This window comes from Asterias rubens, unplaced genomic scaffold (assembly GCF_902459465.1).
Source record: "Asterias rubens unplaced genomic scaffold, eAstRub1.3, whole genome shotgun sequence".
In the NCBI taxonomy this organism is placed as follows: domain Eukaryota; kingdom Metazoa; phylum Echinodermata; class Asteroidea; order Forcipulatida; family Asteriidae; genus Asterias; species Asterias rubens.
The window spans coordinates 6038-18499 of NW_022985815.1; the positions used below are offsets into that span (position 1 = coordinate 6038).

The window sequence follows — 12462 nt, forward strand, 5'->3', positions numbered from 1 at the left end:
TCCACCAATAGGAGTAGCGAAACTGTCTGGGGTATTTATGAATGAAGATTTAAATACCTCAAAATGCAGACTGCAGAATTAACTCAATGTATATGTCAACTATCATCCATCAGTTGAATAAATCAATCAAATGAAACATGAACTCTCAAAAGTCAAACTCTTTATTCGATTATTGAGGCTGTTGATTTGAGATTCCTTTACGATTAAAGGGAAGGTACACCTTTGGTAATTGTCATAGACCAGTCTTTTCACTTTGTGTATCCCGATCATACGCATAAAATAACAAGCCTGTGAAAAATTGGGCTCAATCGGTCATCGAAGTTTCGAGAAAATGATGAAAGAAAAACACACCAGGCTGATTGGACGTATTTGTGTGCTTTCAGATAGGAAATAAAAGACTTCTAGCTAGAAGTCTTTTATTATTTTAGTGAGAAATAACCTCTTTCTCAAAAACTATACGATACTTCAGAGGGAGTCATTTCCCACAACGTTTTATACTATCAGCAGCTCTCCAATGCTTGTTACCAAGTCAGTTTTCAAGTTATTATTTGTATGAGTAAGTACTAAACGGTACCTTCCTTTAAAGGAACATCAAAACCACACCAGACCCCATCCTCAAGACCTTGACCAGGCTGGGTCATAAACCATGGGTGGAACTGCCCTCCATCTTGTCACCCGTACGAGGTAAGAAACAAAGGAAGAAAGAAAGGAATATTTTAAATGATATTCCTGTCAAGAGAACTCGGCAAACTCCCACAGGAGATGTAAACGCACAAAATAGGCAACAGCCATCTCTCTTGTACAAACATTAGTTTAGCGTCTACGATTAAGGAAAAACAGACAAATCAAGAACTTGTGATTCAATTAGGCCCTACTAGACGACAAAACTTAGTCTAGTCATTGTGAAATCAGCAGTTAGCTTGGTAGGATTCGAACCCCCAAGTGGAGAATACTGGTCTTTAACAATTACCAATAGTGCCCACTGCCTTTAATGGAGAACCTTCCATAGCAGGAAGTAAACAGGGCTTTAGTCTTACCTTTTTAAACTTGGTAGTTCCTTGCAAGAGAGGCTCCTCACTGTTGCTACATACTCCGTCCGCGATGTAGTTCACACACCGGCACGTCGAGAAAACTCAGACCTACGGGTAAAGCAGGGCGAAACAGCAGGAGAAGTGAAATTCAATCTCAATACAGTTGCCTGTCATTGTATTGACCCTTGCACAGCGCATCACATGCGACGACTGAGGCCACATCACCATGTTGGTGGGCAGTTAGGGTTACGTGTATGAACGCCGCGTCGCCTAAATGCCACCTTCACTGCATATCGCATAGCATCTATACAGTTACATATAAAAACGCACAGTGAAATTGCCCACCAGTATGGCGCATTCAAGATTTTTTTGATGATGACGTGAGGTTGAAATGAGTCAATAACTAGGATTTGAAACTTTGCATATGGAAGATTAACAAAGAGAAGTTTGGTGATCAACAGGTAGCCTGAACATCGACGTCACACTTCGAGGCTCGTGAATTGCCAAAAGAGCTGCCATTGAGCCTATACATATACGTCAATCCCCAACCATAATCACCTTCACCTACATTCATGATACATAACACCATTATAGGCAAGTACACTGTACGTAATAGTGCACACTGTATGGAGCGACCGAAAGTAAACTTTCCATAACTGTGTTTTGATTGGTCCGAGGTAATGTTCGTCAGCTGCACCAACATCACCTTGGACCAATCAAAACGCAGTATGGAAAACTTACAACACAGCATGTTTATCCCATGAAATCATTGTATCCAATGAAATCACTGGTTCTGAAAAGCAAATACCTGTCTTTATCTTTGCGGATAAATACAAGGGACCAATGTGGCTGTGATGTATAGAGGGCGCATTGCGGGTGAATCTTGATCAATTAGGGAAAGAGTACAGACCTGTTGGCCCAGGAACCATGTACTGTTAGAGGATGATGGATGCTCGCCTCTCCTGTTCTTCGATTGGCATGAACTGGTTTGAAGTTGCTTTCTCTTCATCATCAAGATTGTCTAAAAACAACCAATGGACAAGATGTTCAGGGTGTCATGGCCGAGCGGTTTGTATGTTCGTTTTTTGAGAGGGCCGGCAGGGGCACCAGTATTTTCTCCTTGTGGAAGAATACCCTAATCAGATGCGTGCCGAACCAAATTCTTAATTAGTACATGAACAGTTTGACGGCTGCTGAAACATTTCAGGATGCCCGAGAAGGTCGAAAGATCGACCTTCGTTCGGAACGTCTATGGAGTGTCTTGGTTTCAGACGTTGTTTTGTCATACATGCAAGCCAAACCTAAATGTTATGTAAGTTCGCCTGTCTGAAACCAACAATATTTGGGTTGACCTATAGTCGCTCCTAATCTATTTGGTTTGGGCCACAACTCTGGCGCACCTGTCTGAAATGGGTGTTATTGGCCCAGAGGAAATGAGAATTGGATGATTACTTGCCTGTATGGATTCCATATCTTTGAAGTCAAAATCTGTAACTGGGAGAGGTCCCCCATGCCTTGTCCACCTGAAAAGCCCAAATGAGTTCTTCATTTTATTTGAAAACTGATGGGGGATGGAAATTTATCAGTAGGATTTCTTCCAGGATTTTTTAACTGAACGAGGCAGTCCAGTGGTAGAAACCATTTGTTTGGATTCAGAGGTCCCAGGTTCAAATCCTGGCTGGGGTTTTCAAATTTCTTATTACAACTTATATTTCGAAAACCTGATGGGTGACGGAAATTCATCAGTAGGATTTTCCACAGGATTTCTTAACTGATCGAGTTGGTCAAGTGGTGGACTTTTGTGGTGAGATAGGAGTCGGAGGTCCCTGGTTCAAATCCCAGCATTCTCATGATGGTACAAAAGGTATCACAGCCACTTTCTCACAGTGTTTGCTTAGGTGTCTAAAGGGACCTTTGCTTCAGCCTTCATTTACCTGTGAGATCCTGGGATGTAATGTAGGCCACCATTGTCCAGCGTCTGTGAATCAAGAGCCATGTGGACGGTCAGATGCGCCATGGGTGTAGTCCTAGTCCAGTAGGAAAAAATCTTGATGCCTGGAGATTTAGTTAAAGGCAGTGGACACTATTGGTAATTACTCAAAATAATAATTGGCAGAAAACCTTACTTGGTGGCAAGTAATAGGGGAGAGGTTGATGGTATAAAACATTGTGAGAAACGGCTCCCTCTGAAGTGCCATAGTTTTCGAGAAAGACGTAATATTCCACGAATTTGATTTCGAGACCTCAGATTTAGAACTTCTAAACGCACACAACTTCGTGTGACAAGGGTGTTTTTTTCTTTCATTATTATCTCGCAAGTTCGATGACCGATTATTTTATGCTTATGTTGAGATACACCAACTGTGAAGGGCTAGTCTTTGACAATTACCAATACTGTCCACTGCCTTTAAGAAATTTAAAAAGAATTGCAGTCATGATAAATGCTGTCAAAGTTTCAGCTGTACATGAATGTAAAACTCTTTGCATTTCAAGTTGCCATTATTTCCTCTTAGTATTCAAGGAGTCATTTGAAATTTTATTACTGATTTTTTGACTGACCAACTTGTTTGATGACTGACTGACAGATTGTTTGCCTGATTTACTTGTTTGAGTGATTGGTTGATTGATTGACTGATAGATTGATTGATTGACTGTCAGATTGATTGATTGATTGATTGATTGTAATAATGCTAATGCTTTCTTACCAAGCCACATTTCCTCCTTGCAGTGGAGGTTTGGCAAAGAGCTGGTCATGCCACAGTCTGACTTTCCTTTCTTTCTTCGGGTCAAGGAGCTGAGATGCTGGCACCTGGAGGAGAGAGACAAAACAAAAGGGCTGTGATGGCCGAGTGGATAAGAACATCGAATTCAAGCTCTGGTGTTTCTGTTCAGCGGAGTGTGGGTTCAAATCCCAGTCTTGTCACTTGTGTCCTTGAGCAAGACACTTAACTGTAATTGCTTCTCTCCACCCAGGGGTTAATGGGTACTTGTGAGAGCAGAGATGGTTCTTGTGGTTGATTTAGCTTAAAGGAATACGTTGCCTTGGATCGGTCGAGTTGGTCTTTGAAAAGCGTTTGTAACTGTTTGTTATAAAATGCATATGATTAGAAAGATAGTTTAAAAGTAGAATATAATCATCCACACAAGTATCACTCAAATTTGCGTGGTTTTCCTTTTACCTCGTCGACAAACACAGTCGGCCACTTATGGGAGTCAAATTGTTGACTACCATAGATGGCCGACCGTGTTAGTTCGCAACGTAAAAGGAAAACTATGCAATTTCGAGCCAAATGTGTGTGGATCATTGTATTCTACTGTTAAAACATCTTTCGAACCATATGCATTTTATAACAAACGATTACAAACGCTTTTCAAAGACCAATTCGACCGATCCAAGGCAACATGTTCCTTTAATAGTAGTGCATACTTGTTGCACAGCCTGTATACTTCCAAGGGAGCTGAGATGGTTTTAAGGAATGAATTAAGGCCAAGTGATCATGGGTTTTGGAAGCGCTTTTAGGCGCCCTTCGGGTGTGAAAAGCCCTATGTAAAAACTGGTTATTGTAATTTTCAATATTAGTTATCAACACTTACGGCGATTGCAGGCAAGAAGCAGACATCATGGAAGCTTGGCGTTAGTCTCCAATGACCGAGACAATGTAGGAGGACATTTCCTGGATCTTTGGATTGGTTGCTGTGGAATTCATACATCATATCAATACCTGGGAAGGAGTCCGCCTCATTCTGTTTAAAAGAGTTTCAAATCAGAGATGTAAAATCAATACTGGACACCTTTGGTAATTGTCAAAGATCAGAGTATTCTCGCTTGGTGTATCCAACCAACATATTTATACACACATAAAAAAAAATCTGTGAAAATTAGGGCTCAATTGATCATTACAGTTGCAAGAAATAAATTACAGAAAAATTAAATTACAAATTTGTGTACGTTCAGATGCCTGAGAGTGGCTTTATGCAGGCCATTAATTTGATTTGACCTTGGAGTACCTCTTGAAATACAAGAGACCAATCACCCACTCACAACAAGTCTCTGGTAGTCTAGAAGTATCTTATCACATTGTTGGTTAGACAGAACTTGGATGTTGGTGAGGTAGCCATCTTGCCAAAACCGATCCACCTGGTCCTGCGTGAGACGGAACTGTCTCCAGCCTTCAGGGTCCTGTTTTAGGAGGAATTGAGAGAAGCAAAAGTTCAGGGGTTGATTTCACAAAGATAAGAACTAGTCCCAGTACTCTTTAGGAGTTACTAAAAACTTTGGGCGAATCCTAACTTCGAACGAGTAACTCATCCTAACTCGAGATAAGCTACTCTTAACTCTTTTTGAAATCCACCCCATCCATGGACCTATTTCACATAGAGTCAAGATTGATCTTAACTGCAAATCAATCGTCTATAGTTGCCAAGTTAGGTGTGATGCTAAAAGACAATGGACACTATTGGTAATTGTCAAAGACCAGTCTTCCCACTTGGTGTATCTAAACATAAAATAACAAACCTGTGAAAATTTGAGTTCAATTGTTCGTCGAAGTTGGGAGATGAATAAAACAAAAAAACACCCTTGTCACACCAAGTTGTGTGCTTTCAGATGCTTGATTTCGAGACCTCAAATTCTAAACTTGAGGTATCGAAATCAAATTCGTGGAAAATAACTTCTTTCTCGAAAACTACGTCACTTCAGAGGGAGCTGCTTCTCACAATGTTTTATATTATCAACCTCTCCCCATTACTTGTTACCAAGTAAGGTTTTATGCTAATAATTATTTTTAGTAATTACCAATAGTGTCCACTGCCATCTTGCGATGAATTTTATTGATTTGTGAAATCAGCTCCAGGTTAATACAATGCAAAAAAAGATATTATCTAGGTAGGATTTGAAACTTTGCATGGTGGGGGTATATGCGGGGTTTGCAGTAGCACCAAGAGTGTTCATCTTTATGGGGTAATGTTGTTTCTGAAACTACACTTGAGGAATTGAGAAGGACAAATTTTCAGGTCAAATATAATTATTCCAAAAACTACAATATTATCTATAGGTAGGATTTGAAACCTATAATCTCTTAATCTCTCGTGTTAGTTCTGAAACTACACTTCATAAGGTCCTGTTTCAAAGCAAAACAACAGGGAACGGCTATGTATTTGTCGACAAACACTTTTAAGTAAGGTCTAGTTATGTTTTGTGATGCTCACTTTCACTGGTGCAAACAAAGCTCCAAGAGGCTCGTGGACCTTGCTCAGATCAGGACACACCGAGGGCCCTTCTTCAGATGTCGACATCATCTCCAGAAAGCCGAACACCTTCAATTGAATCCTCAATTAAGCTGCTTTTAAAAAATATGGTACAAATGCGAACTCTCAGCTTGCAATATTTCTGTACTCTTCTCCTTTGACGCACAGTTCCTTGTGAAGACACCATTTCAGATTAAAGGGACATGTTGCCTTGGATCGGGCGAGTTGGTGAAAAGCCTTTGTAGCCGTTTGTTTAAAAAAAAAATGCGTATGGTTAGAAAGATGTTTTAAAAGTAGAATATAATCAACCACACAAATTCTGCCTCGAAACTGTGTTGTTGTTTTGGTTTTTTCCCCTTATTAATTTGTGAACTAACACGGTCGGTCATGTGGAGTCACTGAGACATTAATTGATTTCTCAATGTGATGTTAGTTCATGAAGCAATAAACTAGTTTATTGCTCCATGGTTAGTTCACGATAAGGAAAAGCACGCAATTTCGAGGCATTTTTTGTTGTGGATCGTGTATTCTACTCGTGTTAAAACAACTTTCTTACCATATACATTTCAAAACAAATGGTTTCAAACGCTCTCCATAATACCAACTCGCCCGATCCAAACAGGCAACGTGGATCCATGTACTCCACGCAGGAACACGGTTTGCAAAATTCACCAGAAGCAGTTTGGATTGTACGGTTGTAAGAGAATTTCAAACAATAATTTTGACCTAAACTGAGTGTAAAACAATGAAGCCCACCTCCTTTATAATATCAAAACATTCTGCGGCACAATCGACTATGGTGACAGATTCAGCAAATTATCTATACTTCATGTTTACATTTTATTATCAATTGTTTACAGGTTCATATTCCAGCTAGACCCATTTGGGTCCAATCCACTGTGCTTATGGGGTAACGGGTGGATCATGGTGCTATGCTCCGGATCCATGATCCAGCATGTTCACGCATCAATTTCCTGATATTCTGCACACAAAAAACTGGGGCGTTAAATTGACACCATGGGTGTTGCCAAATACTATAATACCGAATAGAGAATCAAAATTTACAACATGGGTTCTAAAATAACACTTATTTATGTCGATACAATTACATTGGTGTTATTTTAAAGACACTGGACACTATTGGTAGTTGTCAAAGACCAGTCTTCTCACTTCTCAACATAATGCATAAAATAACAAACTTGTGAAAATTTGAGCTCAATCCGTCGTCGAAGTTGCGAGATAATAATGAAAGCAAAAACACCCTTGTCACACGAGGTTGTGTGCTTTCAGATGCTTGATTACGATACCTTAATTTTAAGATTGTGGTCTCGAAATCAAATTCGTGGAAAGTTACTTCTCTCTCAAAAACTACGTTACTTCAGAGGGAGCCGTCGCATGCAATTATGTCATCTATGCAATACTATCCGGAGGACATTAGTGCATATGCAATCGTGTCCGCCCGGACGCTGCTGCATAATGCAGTTGTGTCCGCCCCCGTGCAAAACCGTCCTTGCATGACATGGGACATGACATGACATTAATGACATGGGAAATGTTCGGCCGTTGCGTATTCGCTGCAATCATATACGTGAATATTCATGCTACATATTACCTATGTAGGTTCAGTGCATGCACGCTCGCTTACCCGCGCACATACATGTACAGTCATGTACATGTCCGCCGGTTTTTGCATAACCCCGGACACTATTGCATATGCAAAAGTGTCCGGAGCGGACAATATTGCATGGCGGACACAATTACATCTGACACCGTTTCTCACAATGTTTTATACTATCAACCATTACTCGTTACCAAGTAGGGTTTATGCCAATAATTATTTTGAGTAATTTACCAATAGTGTCCACTGCATTTAACACCGGTGTTATTTTAACAGCATATTATGTTATTTGTGATTCTCCCGTGGTATCAACACTGGTGTCAATTTTAACACCACCGTATTGCAGTGTTTAAAGGTAGTGCGGCACCCATATTAATCTCTAAAAGAGTTGGGGTGGTTCTGTTCAACGGAAAAGTTGAAACAGACAATTCTTGTCAGAACCACCCCAACTCATTTAGAGATTATTATCACATGGTGTACCGCAAACCTATTTTTTTTTCTTCTTTTCTTTATCGTATTTCCACCATGCAAAGTTCCAAATCCTACTTATAACAAATCCCTTACAACAAAAGTCATATCTGTAGACGAATGCCCATAGAATCCTGTAGGATTTAAATAGGGATTCTATACAATTGTCGTCACTTCTTTGATTCATAAAAAAAAATATAAGATTCCTTTAGACATTGCTGTTCAATTTGCTACCTACTACGAGGTCTCCGTCCCCGAAATACCACTAAACACAAAAAAGCATACAAAAGCACCAACAGTGTTCCAAAAACACATTGTGTTTCACAGCAAGACTCCAAAAGCACCGAAGTGCGCTCGCAAACAGAAGCTCGCAGTGAGGTCACAACTTAACAAGTATATCTATTCTGTTGAGTTCGCTGATTGAGTACACGTCTCTCTGTACCATTTTAAAAATGGACTCCAGTTTCACCGCCCCCCCCCCCCCCCCCCAAATGCCCCCTCTATTGCTCTAATAAAGGCAGTGGACACTATTGGTAATTACTCAAAATACTTATTACCATAAAACCTTTCTTGATTACAAGTAATGGTGAGAGGTTGATGGTATCAAACATTGTGAGAAACAGCTCCCTCTGAAGTGACATAGTTTTTGAGAAAGAAGTAATTTTCCACGATTTTGATTTCGAGACCTCAAGTTCAGAATTTGAGGTCTCGAAATCAAGCATCAGAAAGCACACAACTTCGTATGACAATGGTGTTTTTTTCTTTCATTATTATCTCACAAATTCGATGACCGATTGAGCTCAAATTTTCACAGGTTTGTTATTTTATGCATTATGTTGATATGCACCAACTGTGAAGGCTAGTCTTCGACAATTACCAATAGTGTCCACTGTCTTTAATTATGGCAGTAAAGAGCAAACCGTTAATTTGAATCCCACGAATATACTTGCATGCAGTGGTGTATTGTGGCTCTGAGGGGGGCAAGGAGGAGTCACAAAAAGACTTGAGATGTATCTCACTGGGGCTATGCAAGTCTTGACTCGTTTTGGAAAGAGAAAACGTGTTGTCAAACCAAAAACCATGGCTACCCCATTGTTTATTTAAACTGTTTTTGTTTCCCCGGAGGTCTAAACTTTACACGACCCTTTTAACACGTCAATAATTAAGTCCTGTTAAATTATGCAATACGTACGTTGCGGCTAATAGAAACTGTTCTATTTTTTATGAAGGTTGCTCTTTATAAAATTAAGCCGGCCATCTACCTACATATTCTTGTTTTATTGATCGGCCGCGGGGGAGGTTGGTATGGCTTCGAACATCAAAACTTTTGATCAAGTTTGATCGCTAGCTAGACCAACATGCACCTCATTCAACAGTGAGCGCTTGCGCAATGGATATTTGCGAAAAGGTCTCAAAAATACGGCGAATATTTTTGCTAATGGAAGGATGGGTTAACGGCATTTATAGTGCAGACACATCAACAATTCATGTATTTAGCCCTGAGTAAGTGACGCATTTTGCGAGCTCTCATTCGAACAGAAGTTATCCTCGTGTACGGTTCAATTCCGTCAATTAGTCAAGGTCGGGCGCTGCGAATTAAACGGTATAAAAAAGACGTGCGTGAGTTTTCAGTCAATACTGGCTTGATGTTTTGGGAGACTGTGTGGAAGTTGCAGTCCTTAGCCTTAATGCTCTTCTATTGCACTGTTCCGTCTGAAGACAAATTCATTTGGGACACTTCAAGATAATCATCACGAGAGGTATTTTCTGATTCGGTAATTTTCGTCGTCTATGCCTTTAATGTACATTTTGGATCTGAGTCTTAAAGCTCTAATTAGAGCCAAACGAGAAGAGAAGATGATGAAGAAACTTCAGTTTTAGAGGAAAACCTAGATAATTATTCCTGGAAAAACCAACGCAGTCAAGTAGGGACTGAAAACAAGAGAGATCGAACCGGGGTTCCGCAGCTTGAAGGTGAGAAGCAAGACACCACCACACGAGATTTGCATCCACGCATCCACGGATGTATCTGTCCATCATTTTGGCGTTCCTGTGCGTTCTTCATTCAATCCAGGCAAACTGCCTCACGGATGGACCAGCTGGCGTGACTCGTGTTACATCATGCTAAAGGATAAACTCGTCTGGGACGAAGCTTCAAGAGTTTGTGGGCAACGACCTCAAAGTTCCTAGCCGTGCCGAACTCTGTGGAAGAAAATGACGTCATCCACCGAATGCAGAGAGAAGCTTGCGTCGTTGGGGAAACATCGTGATGGACTTTGGATCGGGTGTAAGACTGACTTGAATTAAAGTTGACATGTGTCGATCGGCTGCAAGGCTCGTCGTTTAAGTATTGGGTCGAACATTTCAGTCAGTACACGGGTAGACACAACAACTGCGTCTCTTGTCTAAGGTTAACGGGGGCAGGTGGCAGAGCGACGTTGTGTGCGACCACGCGCGGTCACTGTGTGTGAGATTGCCCCGTCGGATCAAGCTCTACTCCTTCACGATGTCAGCAGACGGTCGCGTACAACATCGGTGTCTTCACGGTCACGAGATCAAGAAGGTATCATCAATGGACTTATCGAGTGCGGGGAGGCCTTGCTGGGCCGAGCCTCAATGCCGCTCCTTCAATCTCCGGCGGGGAGGAGGTGCATCTAAGATCTGCCAACTTAACAACGCAACGATCGGTGAGTCTGGCGGAGATGATTGTTTCGAGTGACAAGATGTGTAACTGACTTCGGACTTTGAAACTCAAGATATCAGTTCAACTCAGCATTAAAGTGGTTTTGCTCAATTTCTTACAATAAAAGGACACTGTGTCGAACTTTAAGAGCAAATTAAATGTTTCGAGTGATAACGCGTGTGATTAGTAACTACTTTGGACTGTGACTGAGTCAAACCCTGTATGAATTCAACTCAGAATTTAAGTCGTATGGTTATTCGACGTTTCTTACACTAAAGCAGTGTGCTTACTTTAAAATTACTAATGGCACGACACCTTTGGTGAATTATTATTTTTATTGTCAAATACCATTATTCTTACTTTGATGTATTCCAATATAAGTATGCATACAAAAACAAAATATAATGTGAACTATGGGACTCAATAATTAAATAACAGGTATTTAGAAACGCTCCCCATAGAAAAACTATAGCACACAGCGCTTCAAAAACTGAAAAATAAAAGCACAATATTATTAAACAATTACAAAAACTATCATACAAGCTACATACACAATGTTTGAAAAGCATGAGAAAAAGAGAAAAGCCTAAACAGGTAAGAGATGGGTTTTTCAGAGTTTTTGAATTGGTCAGTGGATTTAGCGGCTTAATGAAGAGGATAGGTGGTTCCATTCTGTGGATGCAGTAAACAGTGAATGTGCGATCGCCAGATTTGCTACGGGTCCTAGGAATGGTGAGCAAAAAATGGGTCTCGATAAGAGCGAAGATTAAGGCGAGATGGGTTATGAAAAGTAAAGCAATCCTTGATATATAATGGCGTCTGGTCATGGAAGGCCTTAAAAACAAACAAAAGTACTTTGAAGAGAATTCTTTCTTTTACGGGAAGCCAGTGGAGAGATTTAAAACGAGGAATGGAGTCATGACGACGATCTAGCTTAAAGATAATGCGAGCTGCCCAGTTCTGTAAACTTTGCAGCCGCTTCAGGTATGCCTGGGGAACAGATGTTAAAAGGCAGTTGCATCGAAGAGAATAACGAAACAAATAAAAACTTGTTGCATACTATGTATACCTGTGTGCTTTCAGATTAATCAAACGCTTCATGAAGTATTCACAAACTGTTCGGGGAAGAAATTACCCCTTTCTCAAAAACTACGTCACTTCAGAGGGAGCCGTTTCTCACAATGTGTTGTACTATCAATAGCTCTCCATTGCTCGTTACGAAGTAAATTCTGTATGCTAACAATTATTTTGAGTACCCATAGTGTCCAGTGCCTTCAAGCTCTACCCGTAGAGTTTCTGCATTAATTTAAAGTTATTAAAGTTATTTTGAAGCACGGGAGGATTTTAATATTTAAATGATTATTTTAACAATAATTATTTTAAAGGGCAACTGAACAGATGTTGAATGCCACGTC

The 12462-nt window shown here is 40.4% G+C and overlaps 1 pseudogene; it reads right to left on the bottom strand.

Moving 5' to 3' along the window:
* Positions 1–808: 808 nt before the first annotated feature.
* Positions 809–7053, bottom strand: LOC117306728 (annotated as a pseudogene).
* Between the last annotated feature and the right edge of the window lie 5409 nt (positions 7054–12462).